This window comes from Sarcophilus harrisii, chromosome 1 (assembly GCF_902635505.1).
Source record: "Sarcophilus harrisii chromosome 1, mSarHar1.11, whole genome shotgun sequence".
Lineage (NCBI taxonomy): Eukaryota > Metazoa > Chordata > Mammalia > Dasyuromorphia > Dasyuridae > Sarcophilus > Sarcophilus harrisii.
Genome location: NC_045426.1, coordinates 381,681,878 through 381,695,382, shown reverse-complemented (window position 1 = coordinate 381,695,382; position 13,505 = coordinate 381,681,878).

Below are 13,505 nucleotides of genomic sequence, written 5' to 3'. Positions count from 1 at the left end.
TTCAAGCAATTCTCCCTAGAGAGATGGCCTGTGGTGGGAAAGCAGACATTCCAATCCAGATTTTCTATAGGAGATATCATGGTAGAACCACTGCCAACCTTAATAAGCAAATCTCCCCAAATTATTATGTCAGCTGATGAACTTGAAGAAAAAAATGTTCAAAAGATTATAAAATTGATTCCAGACCATCTAAGGAATCAGTGTGCAAATTAGTAGGTGTATATATTCACAAAACATATAAATGAAGACATTCTAAATTGGGCTTATCAGGAAATGAAATCAGGATTGAAGGGGAATGTGTTTTTGTTGATGTTAACTAAAATCATAAGGATTGATCAACTCTCATCTCTACTAAATTTATTTTGCCAGGTGTCTGAAAAGAGCATATGAAACCTTGGCCATGGAGGAATTGATTTTTTTAATAGTTAGATCTCCTGTAGACAGATGTTAAAATAAAAAAAAAGATAGAAGGTCAGCATTTTTACATTTGCTTCCCTGAATTGCCATATTGTAGGACAAAAATTTAGTTTCTACGAAAAAATAATAAACTCATTTTTCTGATAAAAAATATTTATAATAATAAATTAATCACTGAAACTAGAAATATCAGACATCCAACCAAAGACATACAAAGAATTATTCAATAGATTCATAGAAAATAAAAAGTGGGGAAAAGATTCAAAGATTTAACAAAGGTACTTGGGGAAAAAAGTGAATAATGACATTGACATAGATTTAGATCTATATTTCATACCATTTACTTCAATGAAGACCATCTAGATGCACTATAAAAAGTTGAAAAAAACTGAAATTATGGAGGAGAGATTAGCAGGGACAATATAAATGTGTTCAATTACTTTATAAAAATTTATATAAAAAACTACAAATCAAGACAACCAATTGGGAAAATGCTATGGAAAGTTATGAAAAATACAAATCTCAAATATTAAATAGGTAAATTTTTTAATAGTTTTAAAAAATACAAAGGCAACTCCCAGTTGATAGTTAATAGATAGGCAAATAGATAATCAATATAAAAACATGCATACACACGTCAGCAATTAATAAATTTCTACTACATATCAAATACTGTACAAAGCACTAAGGATCTAAAGAAAAGCCAAAAATAAAAACTATTCTTATTCTCAAGATGCTCACAATCTAATGGGGAGACAACATGCAAACAATTATATACAAACAAGATACATATAAATAAATTATAGATAATCAACAAAGGGAAGGAATTAAGGAGCATTGGAAAGAACTTCTTGCAAAAAAGGTAGGATTTTAGCTAATAGGTTGACAATAAACACTATAAAGTAGTCAACCTAATTAATAATCAAAAAGAAACAAAAGTTAACTGTAATATACCATATGATACCAACTTGGTAAATAATAATAATAAACAAATTCATAACTGGATTTACTTGTAGAGTAATGGGCATCATCATTCATTACTTATGATAGTACAAACTAGTAGAATCTTTGAAAAAGGAGTTTGGCAGCATGCAGTAAAAATAAGAGAAAAATAACAATATCATTTAACCCAAAGTTCAAGATCATCCAGAAGATAGTAATCAAAATTGTGAATAACCTGAATCTGGGCACTAAGATCTACTGAAAGAGCATCATCCCCAAATACGTAAAGAAGAAAAGACTTAGGAGGAGTTCAGTACCTCTCTTCAAATATTTAGAAAGCTGTTTTCAATAAGAGGAGTTAGATCATTCTGTTTGGCTCTAGAGGACAAAGTAGGATCGGTGGCACAGGTTTCAAACTAGAAAATTTAAGCTTTATTTTAACAAAAACTTATAAATAAATTAGTTATTCAAAAATAGAATGGGCTGCCTTGAGAGTCTATTGTCATAGGAAGTTTTTAAGCAAAGTCTGGATAATTACTTGTCAGGTGTATTGTTGCATAGATTCATTTCTGAAAATGGGTTTATTGTGTATAGATACTGTTTGTACATGATTGCTTGCATCCTGTCTTTTCCCTTGGACTGAGCTTCTTGAGAAGAGGTTTTGCCTTTTATTTGTATTTTCAGTACCTACCACAGTTCCTGGCACAGAGCTGGTGCTTAATAAATACTTGCTGAGGGGCACCTAGGTGATACAGTGAATAGAGCACTAGCCCCTGGAGTCGGGAGGACCTGAATACAGGTCCTTGACACTTACTTTTTGTGTGACCCTGGACAAGTCACTTAACCTAGATTGCCTTGCCAAAAAAAATATTACTTGTCAACTTAAGTAGATGACCACTGACTCCAAAATAGTGTTTTTAAAATGTAGAATTAAATCTTAGACTTAAATGAGCTAAACTTTACCAATCCTCAAACCAATTATGGAAATCATGTCATTCTAAGTCCCAAAAGGCAGATGGATGGATTTGCTTTGACTGTCAGAATGTACTCACTTATTTATTTAAACATGAATATAACCAATTACACTTGTCTTCCAAAAATTTAAATTCAAATTAATGAATGTCATGAAAGGCAGTGTAACATGACAGATGGGATCTGGACTGGGACTCAGAGAAAGCTGGGTTCCAGTCAGGCCTTTAATCCATATTGGCCCAGAGACACTAGATAAACACTTAAACTCTGAGTGCTCTCAGCAATTTTCTAAGACTGTAGAAAGTCTTAGAGGATGCTGAATTAGTTTAGTAAAGAAAGTTCACTGGGAGCTCTTTATACTAATGAAACTTCAGATTAAATTTTTTAAAAATGAAATGATATAATATTTTCATTTACTCCAAGTGTCTATCAGTTTTCTCTCTGATCTTTCATTAGGATTTACTTTTCCTTTTATATGATCATTGTATGTTTTATTATATTTAGATTCAGTTTTCTTTTTTACTTTGCATTATTTCATCAAGTTCCTCCTAGATTTCTTTGTACATTTCTTAAATATGCTCATTTTAATTGCATTATATTATTTCATTATAGTAATGTAATTTAATATTTTTGTTGACTATTCTACTATTGTTGAACAATTAGCTTTCTTCCAGATTTCAGCAATCACAATCAATCAATAAACATTTATTAAGTATTTAATCTATGCCAGGAACTGTGCTAATCCCTGCAGATACAAAAAGGGGCAAAGATTATCTCTGCCTTCAAAGAATTCATAATCTAATGGGGAACTCAAGATGCAAACAAATATATAGAAAGCAAGTTATACACCTGATAAAGAGGAAATAATGAACAAAGGAAACCTTGCTAAATGTGGGAACAAATTTCAACACCTGATTCCAGATGTGGTACTCCAGAATACAAAGGGGACTCACCTTCTTTTTCCTAGAAACTATCTTAATATAGGCGAAATTTTAGCTTTTTTCAAACTTACATATAATAGTTGCCTTATATTTAATTTATAATCCATTAACTCTCCCCCCAAAAAACTTTTTCAAATTGTTTTCAAAATATTCCTTTCCCAACCTGTACTTTTGAAGTAGATTTTTTTTTTTTAACTAAGAAAAGACTTTTCATTTATCTCTGCTCAAAATCCTCTTATTAGATTTGGCTCAATGTTCTGGCCTAGTAAGATATTTTTGAATCCTGGCTATGCTAGCCACCTCTCCCATCTTTCTGCCACCCAAATCTAATGATCCTGATCTCTATCTGGGTCCTTCAAGGAAAACTCTCCAAAATCTCACTAAGAGTCTAACGTGACTAAAAATGATTAAAGAATAACAACCATTTATGTCTCTATATGAGCTTGGTAAACACATTAAACTACAGAGATCTAACTATAGATGCTGGTGCATTCCACTGGAGCCCTCCTAATTGACATCAACTATTAAAAACTAGTATTTGAGTCCCAACATTCAATCAGTTCTAGATTCATATAATAATGTTATCATCTAACCATAATAATGAGGTGAATAGATCCCAGCAAGACTATAACCCTGGTAGCAACTCAGTGTTTAGATGGGCCCCAGGAAGGGCTATTGTCTGGATTATTGTGTCCCTAAATGGGCCTTTATGTAATTTCTTTCATTGACAGGATTATCTTGTCCAAATGTAGCTATCTTGAACTGATGGCCTATAGCTACTATGTACAACCAGGAGGCCAACCTATAAGATGTCAACCCCTGAGGTTATTGTGTAATAAACATTCCTTAATGACCAGCTGACTTTCTGAGACAAGCAATTAGCATATTAAGCCCACCTTGCTTTGAATCCTTTCCCATAAAAGGTCCCTTCTTTCGACCTCGTTAATGGGAGATCTGCTACAGAACTTAGCCTACCTTATGGCATCATAATAACACTTTTATCCCTTGACTTGAAGCTGGACTGTGAATTCTTTCTGAATGACACTCCTCTTTCATGACTCCTTGTATCTTGTCAATTATCCCTTCATCATTTCCATGAGAATGACATGAGGGACTTTATCGAATTCATTATTAAAGCCTAGGTAAGCTATGCTTATAGAATTTTTCTCAACTTTAATAAGCTACTTCAACAAAGTAAGAAAATAAGGCAATTTATGATCACTGCTTCCTTTTCTGGTTCACCAACCTTCTCTTTAATAATACATTCCAGAACATATTATTTTGCCAAGAATCAAAGGCAAATTTCTCAGTCTATAATTTTCAGTCTATTCTCCTCTCTTTTTTGAAAATTGAGTCAATATTTACCTTTCCTTGGTGTCCTTTATATTGTTGTTGTTGGAGAAGAAAATGACAAACCATTCCAGTATCCTTGCCAAGAAAACCCCAATTTCAGAGTCTATTCTCTTCCCTTTTTTGAAAATTAAGTCAACATTTACTGTTCCACAATGCTTATACCTTTCCAATTCCTTATAATTTTTCAAAAATCACTTATTATGGTGATTTTCTCTTAGTTCTTCCAATATCCAAGCTTATAATTTATCTTGGTCAAGTGTCTCTTAATAATCTCCTTACTCACCTGGAATATCAACTTCCTATTACTCATTTTGTTCTAAATTAAAAAACTGAGCAATTCTGTTGTTGTTTTTTCCTGTCACCAACTATAACAGTAGTAGTACTGCTGGATCAAAGGGTACTCACAATTTTATGCCAAATTACTTTCCAGAATGGCTAGATTATTTCACAATTCCACCAACAATGCATTAGTGCCTTGGTTTTCCCACATCTCCTCCAATCTTTTCCTGTCATCTTAACCAGTCTGAAAGGTGGGAGGTGGTATCTCAAGTTGTTTGAATTTCTTTTCTCTAACCAATAGCATTTTAGAGCATTTTTGTCATATGATCATAGATAGCTTTGATTTCTTTGTCTGAAAATTACCTGTTTATATCTTTTGCTATTCATCAATTGGGGAATGACTTGTATTTTTATAAATGTAGCCCAGGTCTCTGTATAGTTGAGAAATGAGACCTTTATCAGAGACATAAATAATAAAAATTTTTTCCAGGTTTCTGCTTTATTTGTAATTTTGGTTATATTGGTTTTGTTTATAAAAAATCTTTTTAATCTTATAAAATCTAAATTATCTATTTCATACATTGTAATGATCTCTATCTTCTTTGCTACTAAATTCTTTCCTTATCCATAAATATAATAGAAAAACTATCCAATGTTCTCTTAATTAGCCTATGATATCACCCTTTATGTATAAATCATATGACTATTTTGACTTCATCTTGGTATTCAGTGTGAGATGTTGGCCTATTATAGTTAGTTTCTGCCATACCATTTTCTAGTTTACCCAGCAGTTTTAGCTAAAGAATGAAATTTTGTCCCCAAAACTTGGATCTTTGAGTTTATCATACTCATTTGGTCATTTTTTTGGTCATTTACTATAATGTAATTTGTATTTAATATATTTCACTAATTTACTGCTCTAGTTTTTAGACTATACCAGATTGTTTTGATAGTTATCACCTTCTTTAGCATTCCCCACCCCCCATTAATCCCCTTGATATTCTTGAGCTTTTGTTTTTGCAAATGAATTTTGTTATTTTTTTTTCTAACTCTATAAAATAACTTTTGGTAATTTCATTGGTATGGCACTGAACAGATTAATTTAGATAGAATTTTCATTTTATTATATTGACTTGGTCTACCCATGAGCAATTAATATTTTCCCAATTATTTAGATGTGACTTTATTTGTGTGAAAAATATTTTATAATTGTGTTTATATAGTTCCTCAGTTTATCATGATAGATAGACTCCCAAGTATTTTATGTTATCCCTAATGTTTTGAATGTATCGAGTTTGAGAAACCTATGGTAACATGTTGTTGTTGCATTCTTTCAGTTATGTCCAACTCTTCTTGACCCCTCTTGGGGTTTTCTTGCAAACATACTGGAGTAGTTTGTCATTTCCTTCTCTAGTTTATTTTATAGATGAGGAAACTGAGGCAAATAGGATTAATTGACTGACCCTGGGTCACAGAGTTTTCTATCTCTTCCTAATAGACTTTGTAGGTAATATATATGCTAATGATTTATATGCGTTCATTTATATCCTGCAACTTTGCTAAAGTTGTTAATAATTTTAAGTAGTTTTTTAGTCAATTCTCCAGAATTATTTAAGTACAATTCTAAATTACTATTGCTTAGAGAAATGCAAATTAAAACAATTCTGAGGTACCAACCCCATACCTATCCAAATGGCTAACATAGCAGAAAAGGAAAATGACAAGACTGGAAGGAATGTAGAAAAATTGGGATACTAACACACTGCTGGTGAAGTGGTGAAAGGTCTAACCATTCGGGAAAACAATTTGGAACCATGACCCAAGGGCTATAAAACTGTGCATATTCTGTTCCATCAATACTACTAATAGGTCTGTATCTTAAGGAATACAAAGAAAAGGAAAAGGAATTTATGTGTACAAAAATATTTATAGTAGCTCTTTTTGTGGTTGTAGTTGTAGTTGTTCATCTTTCTTCTTGAAGAGGACCAATGATATCAGGAGAGTGATGGGCATTCTTATCATTTGGGAAATGGCTGAACTAGCTATGGTATATGATTGTGATAGAAAACTATTAGCCTATAAGAAATGATGAGCAGGAAGCTTTCAGAAAAACCTGGAAAGATTTACATAAACTGATGCAAAGAAAAATGAGCAGAATCAAGAGAATATTGTATATAGTAATAGCAACATTGTAACAGTGATCAACTGTGAAGGTCTTAGCAACTCTGATTAATACAATGATTCAAGGAATTCTAAAGTACTCATGATGAAAAATGATATGATTAAAATATACTTTCTTGATTTTTCCTGCATTTTTCTGTAACATAGCTAATATGGAAATGTGTTTTGCATAACCACCTATATCTAATTGATATCATATTGCTTGCCTTCTCAATAAGTCAGGGAAGAGTTAGACAGAAGAAGAGAATTTTAAAAATTTCTTAAATTAATGTTAAAATTAATTAATTTAAAAAACTAAATAAAATAAAATAAATCCATTCTTCAAAACTTCTTAATCCTCTTGAATTGACTTCCCTTAAAATTTTTTCATCCAAACATCCTTTTTGTATATTTCATCTTAAATCTTTAAAATCTACTCTCTCCAATCATAGAGTCCATCTGAGACTGTGATTTGTTTTCCTTTCCTCCTACATCATGAATTCTTCAAGGGAATGTTTGGCTACTTCCCCCTTCCATCATTTCCACCCCAGAAGCTAATTTCTTCCTGTTTATGAAAGTCAGAACTTGAGCAGAATTTTCCCTTGATGGATACTCTACCTTTTGAGGGATGAAACTTGCATTAAGTTAAGTCAAATTAAATTATTATCTGTTCTACTTCTGGCAAAGAATTTGGCATAATTGGTATCTTTCATCCCTACTGTGGGGTAGCAATATCGTACCTAGGTACCTCAATGGATTAGAGTGCAAATTTACTCACTAATTCTGTGACCCTGGGCAAATCACTTAACACTATTTGCCTCAGTTTCCTTATCTGTAAAATGAACTGGAGAAGGAAATGGCAAACTTCTCCAGTATTTTTGCCAAAAAAACCCCAAATGAGATCACAGAGTTGGACACAACTAAAACAATTGAACAGTCACTACTAAATCATACGTCTGTGGCAGTTTTTTCATATGTTTCCCAAATTCTATAATTGTTTTTTCTTTCTTTCCAATTCATTTTCTGAATATTTTGATAACAAGATTATTTCTTTTTCTCTATACATTGATCTCCACCCAAATGTTATTCACCATTCTTCCCCCTTCAGGTTCCTAGAAAGATTTGTGAAACTTTTAATAATCTGCTATCCATCAATATTTTATCTTTCTCTGACTACTTCATATGCTCCCACAGAACTTAAGTATTAGTAATTCTTCTTTGAGGGCATCCATTAATTTCATGAGACATTCTAATACCTCATTACTCTCACCAACTTCTATATTTTGTCATTCCTATATTAAACCTCCTGTTTAATATAGTGCTTGTCGTCCTTTGGTTCTATTTCCCCAAGATTATAAAAAGTTTTGCTTTGCTCCAACTTTTGAAAGATTTTTGATTTCTAGGCCAGAGTCTGAAATGAGTCTCTCCTATTTGGCTATATATAATCTACAAAAGAAATATGCCCAACCACATAGTTAGCAAAGTATTGGTGAATTATTGCATCAACAATTTCTTTTGATAGTAATATTTATGCTTGTTCAAGATACCCAAATTAATTGACTTAATTCTTTTTGATATCTTGAGAATATCTTTGTTTTGTTGTGACAGTGGACTTTTAAAAAAAAAACTTTTCGGTGGGAGGTAAGAGGTGAAAAATTGGAACAAGAGGTTTGGCAATTGTTAATGCTGTAAAGTTACCCATGCATATAACCTGTAAATAAAAGGCTATTAAATAAATAAACGGGGGGAAAAAAACTTTTCATTAACAGGTTTACAGTAGCTGCCTCAGTTACCCCTCAGTGAGGAATCACCAATCACCAGTATTCTCTTTTTTTCCTCTTCATTCATCCTCATTGGATGAACCTTCTCCTGACAGAACCTATGGATTTACTTTGTTATTACTTAGAAGACAAGTAGCTGTTTTCTCTAAGGGCGTCCTATTATCCCTCTTCTTCAGGAAGTCACAAATCTTTTTTTTTTCCCCTCTGTGTCTTCAAGATTTTTAAATAAAATTTTATTTTTCCAATTATCAATCACATTTTAATTTTCCCTATAAATCCACACCACTGGGGGGAAAAAGAGAGAAAGAAAAAAACAAAATCCTTCTAACACTCATTCATAATCAAGACAAATCGACATATTGTCCATATCCAAAAGAGTATGTCTCATTCTCACCTTGAGTCACCTCTGTCAGGAGCCAGACAGCATGTTTTATTAATGGTTCTGTGGAATCATGGTCGATCACTGTGTCGACCAGAGTTCTTTCACAATTGTTACTTTATAGAGTATCAAATGTATTAGGTTCCAATTTTATTCAAAGTAAAGTGCATGTCTCTGGAGACACAAAGACGAAAAAGAACACAGTCCTAGATCTCAAGAAGCTTGCATTCTTGTACAAAAGAGATATTCAAAGCTCTCGAGGAAAAGCTGAGAAGACAAACACCAACAATAGTAACAATACTTGAACTTGAGAGAGAGAGGTGCACTGACCCAGGAAAGATTCCCCTTAAGAGATGATGCCTGCCTTGAAGGAAAAGAAGGCTTTCAGATGGCAGAGATAGGGGAAACAAACAGATAGACTAAACATGTTTTAGGCATGGGACACAGTTTTACACAAATACATGGAATCACAAAAGGAGTGGATAAGAAGGGCTGGAGAATAAATACAGTTTGGTTGGAACTGAGAGTATACAAAGGTGAATATAATATGAAATGAGACTAATTAGGTAGTTTGGAGTCAATTTGTGAAAAACTTTAAAATGTCAGATTGAAATATTTTTCTTTTATCCAAGAAGCCACTGATGATGAAACATAATACTCCAAATCCTTATAAAGAAGACATTTATAAACTTCTAAGTCCATTCCATTAGAATAGGAGGACTCAAAATGCAGTTGGCTCCAGAAAGAGATTAAAGCAGCATGGTATAGTAAAGAGAATTCTAGACTTGAAGCCTACTCTGGTCTGAAGAAGACCAGAGTAACATCTCTGACTACCTGGGGGGTCTCAGTTTTTTTATTTGTAAAATGGGAAAATTAATCCTACACATTTATTATGATAAAATGAAATAATATATACAAAGGGTTAAATAAATGTAAATCTTGTCTTTCCCACAGGATAGATAATTGCCTGAAAACTGAGACACTTATACTCCCACTCCTGAGAATCTCTACTTTAACTGGCAGACACTTTCTAAACTGTGCCACAAGTTCTCTTTACTCCCATTACCTGCAACTGAGTTTCTTTTTTTCTCCCAATAGCATTTTATTTTTCCAAATACATGTACAGATAGTTTTCAACATTCACTTTGGTAAAACTTTGTGTTCTAAATTTTTCTCTCTCCTTCCCTTACTATCCCCCTCCCCAAGACAGAAAACAATCTGATAGAGATTAAATATGTGCAATTCTTTTAAACATATTTTCATATTTGTCATGTTATACAAGAAAAGTCAGACCAAGGGGTGGGGGAGGAATAAAAAGGTGAAAATATTATGCTTCAATCCACATTCAGTCAAAGAGCTGAATTTCAAAGATATAATAGGTGACGAATAAATGCATGGTGATGTTGGATCTAAAAGCAGCTCTCTATTAGAGAATCCCCTGGGACTTGACATAGTAACTCATCTCAACCAGAATAAAGCATAGACTCCTCTGTTTGTTTAAAGCTCTTCTTAATCTGATTCCAATCTTGTTCTTTGCAGACTAATTTCTCATTCCTCCCCCTCATGCTTTTTGTTCTAGCCTGGCCAGTCTGGCCATAGTGCAGGACAAAGAGTGTTATGTTGAGAAGGACCTGGATTCAAATGAAGTCACTTGTTCTACCTGAGCCTCAATTTTCTTAGCTATAAAAATGTGCAGTGATGCCTGTATTCTCTCTCCCATCTTGGCAGTCATACAAGTTGTCAAAGCCAGCTCAAGTACATTTTCCTACATGAAGTATTCCCGCTTCTCTCACTTTTAACATGCCATCCCTCAAATTACTTTTGTATTTATATTTAGTTGTATATGTATTTTATATCTATTTATCTGTGTGTATTCTCCCAGTAGAAGAATAACCAAAAATAACACACTTAATAATATGAAAAAATAATATGCTGTAATACATAATATAATGGTACTGCAAAGTCTTGCTTTCTAGTCTTTATAAAAAGTTTTAAAGTTTTTAATTCACTTGAACAATATTATCTCATTGGATCCTCACAACAATCTTAGGAGGTGGATGCTTTACTATTCTCTTTTTATAGGTGAAGAAACAGGTAAACAGAAGCAGAAGTAGATTTGTCCACAGTTATTAAGGGCCTGAAGTCAGATTTACATTCAGGTCTTACTGATTCCAGATGCAAATCTCTATTTGCTTTGCCACCTCTCTGACTGAATGAATTCTTCTCCAGAACAAGGATGATTTTCTTTTAGCCTTTGTGTTTTGGTTCTAGACAATGATTGATATATAGTAGGCACTTACTAATAACTAGACTTATTGAATTTTACTGAATTGAATCAATCTGAATCGAAGTTTTTTCTGAAGAAGGAAGATGCTGGAAAATGACCATGGTAACTTTCCAGATAGGATATGGACAATAAATGATAAAACCTCACCCACCCAAGTGGAAGATTTTCATAGGCCTAGGATGATTGAAATTAGAAGCTCAGGGAGCCAAAGAACTCAGTAATGACAAATGGACCATTGCTTGGCAAGAATTTGATATGACTTGCCAGCTCCTACTATTGATCACTAAATGGCAACTCAAGCAGAATGCTGTAAAGAGAAAAATGGAAAAATAAAAATGGGAATAACTTGGGCCAGAGATATCTCCTTCCCCCAAAAAAAGTCACCAAATGAGAAAAATGGAAGTTTTATAACAAGACCATCTGAGTTCAAATTCAGCTTCTATTATGTCTATGTGAATGATTTTGAGCAAATAACCTAATTCTTTGTGCCTTTGTTTTTTTCTCATTTGTAAAAGGAAGGAATTGGTCTACATCAAGGATCCTCAAGCAGAAGTCTGGGAGGAGTTTTTTTCTTTTTAAACTTTCATAACAGCATTTCAATATAATTAGTTTCCTTTGTAATCCTATGTTGTTTATATTATGATTCTAAAAAGGAGCTGAAGGCCTTCACTAGTCTGCTGAAATGATCTTTCACACACAAACACACACACACACACACACACACGCACACACGCTCCCCACAGAGTCAAGAACTTTTGGACCCAAGCACCTCTCAAGGTTTAAATTGTTATTTTTTGTGTAGAGATTTTAATCTTTTTTTCATCCATATTTTTTACTACAATCTTCAAAAAAAATCCAATTCTATTTTGCATCCCAAGCTCCTATAGTCTTTTTTGATTATTATAGCTTTCTATTAAAAGCTGGTACAGAAATAAGGGATATATTTCTAGTGTGTCCTTATTTGTAGCCTTGTTTTCCACATGTGCTCACACATGGAAATTCCCTGGCGTTCTCCAGGATATCCTTTTCTTTTGCCTTGGCTCCTATGAAGCCTCTGACCATCCTGTTCTCTTTATCTCGGTTGCAGATGGCCTGAACCACATTCTTCATTAGTGACTCACTGGTTTAGACAATTTGCCTCAGCTTCCTTTATACCAGCCTTTGGATCAGGCTACTGTATATTCTTGCTTTCTTGTTTGTCTCATTATTCTCTAAACCATGTAGAAATAATGATTTGTTTCTACTGTCGAGATCCAATGACAATTGGTACCAAGGAAACACTGCCAGATTCCTTTGTCAGTCCTTTTCCTTTCTTTCTTCTTTTCTCCTACAAATTTAGTCCATTAACTACTATATTGCTGATTTGCATTCATTTTTATGAGTTTTCTCATCTAGTCACTTTTTATGGCTGTCTCCCTGATACCAAAAAAGAAAAAAAGAAGCTTAATTAAAATTTGATAACATATTTGGCTGTTTTAACTACATGATTCCAAATACTCTTATTTGCTATCATATTTTAATTCTTCTAACCCATTTGTGTTCACCAGGCCTCTTTCCAGCATCCTCTTGATCAGCTTGAGGGAGCTGAGGGAGTAAATTACCAAGAATGATCCCAACATGAGAAGGGATGTAAAAGACATTAAGCATAACATATTTGCAATGAGAAGGAGGAATAATCTATGAATGGCCAAGTGTTGCTCTATCCAGATAACATGAAGACAACCAGAGTAAGGTCTCCAGCAGCCAAGAACTGATTATCTGCAGAGGAATTACAGATAAGAATGGACAAAAATTGTCCAGGACAAGTTGTAATCTGCCTTTTGGCAGGAAAACTATCTTGTATGTATCTTGTTTGTACAAATTGTTTGCATGTTGCCTAGCCCAACAGATTATGAACTGCTTGAAAGCAAAGATAATTTTTGCCTTTCTTTGTATCCTCAGTGCTTAGTCCTGTTAAGTACTTAATAAATATTAATTGATTTGAGTTGAAAATA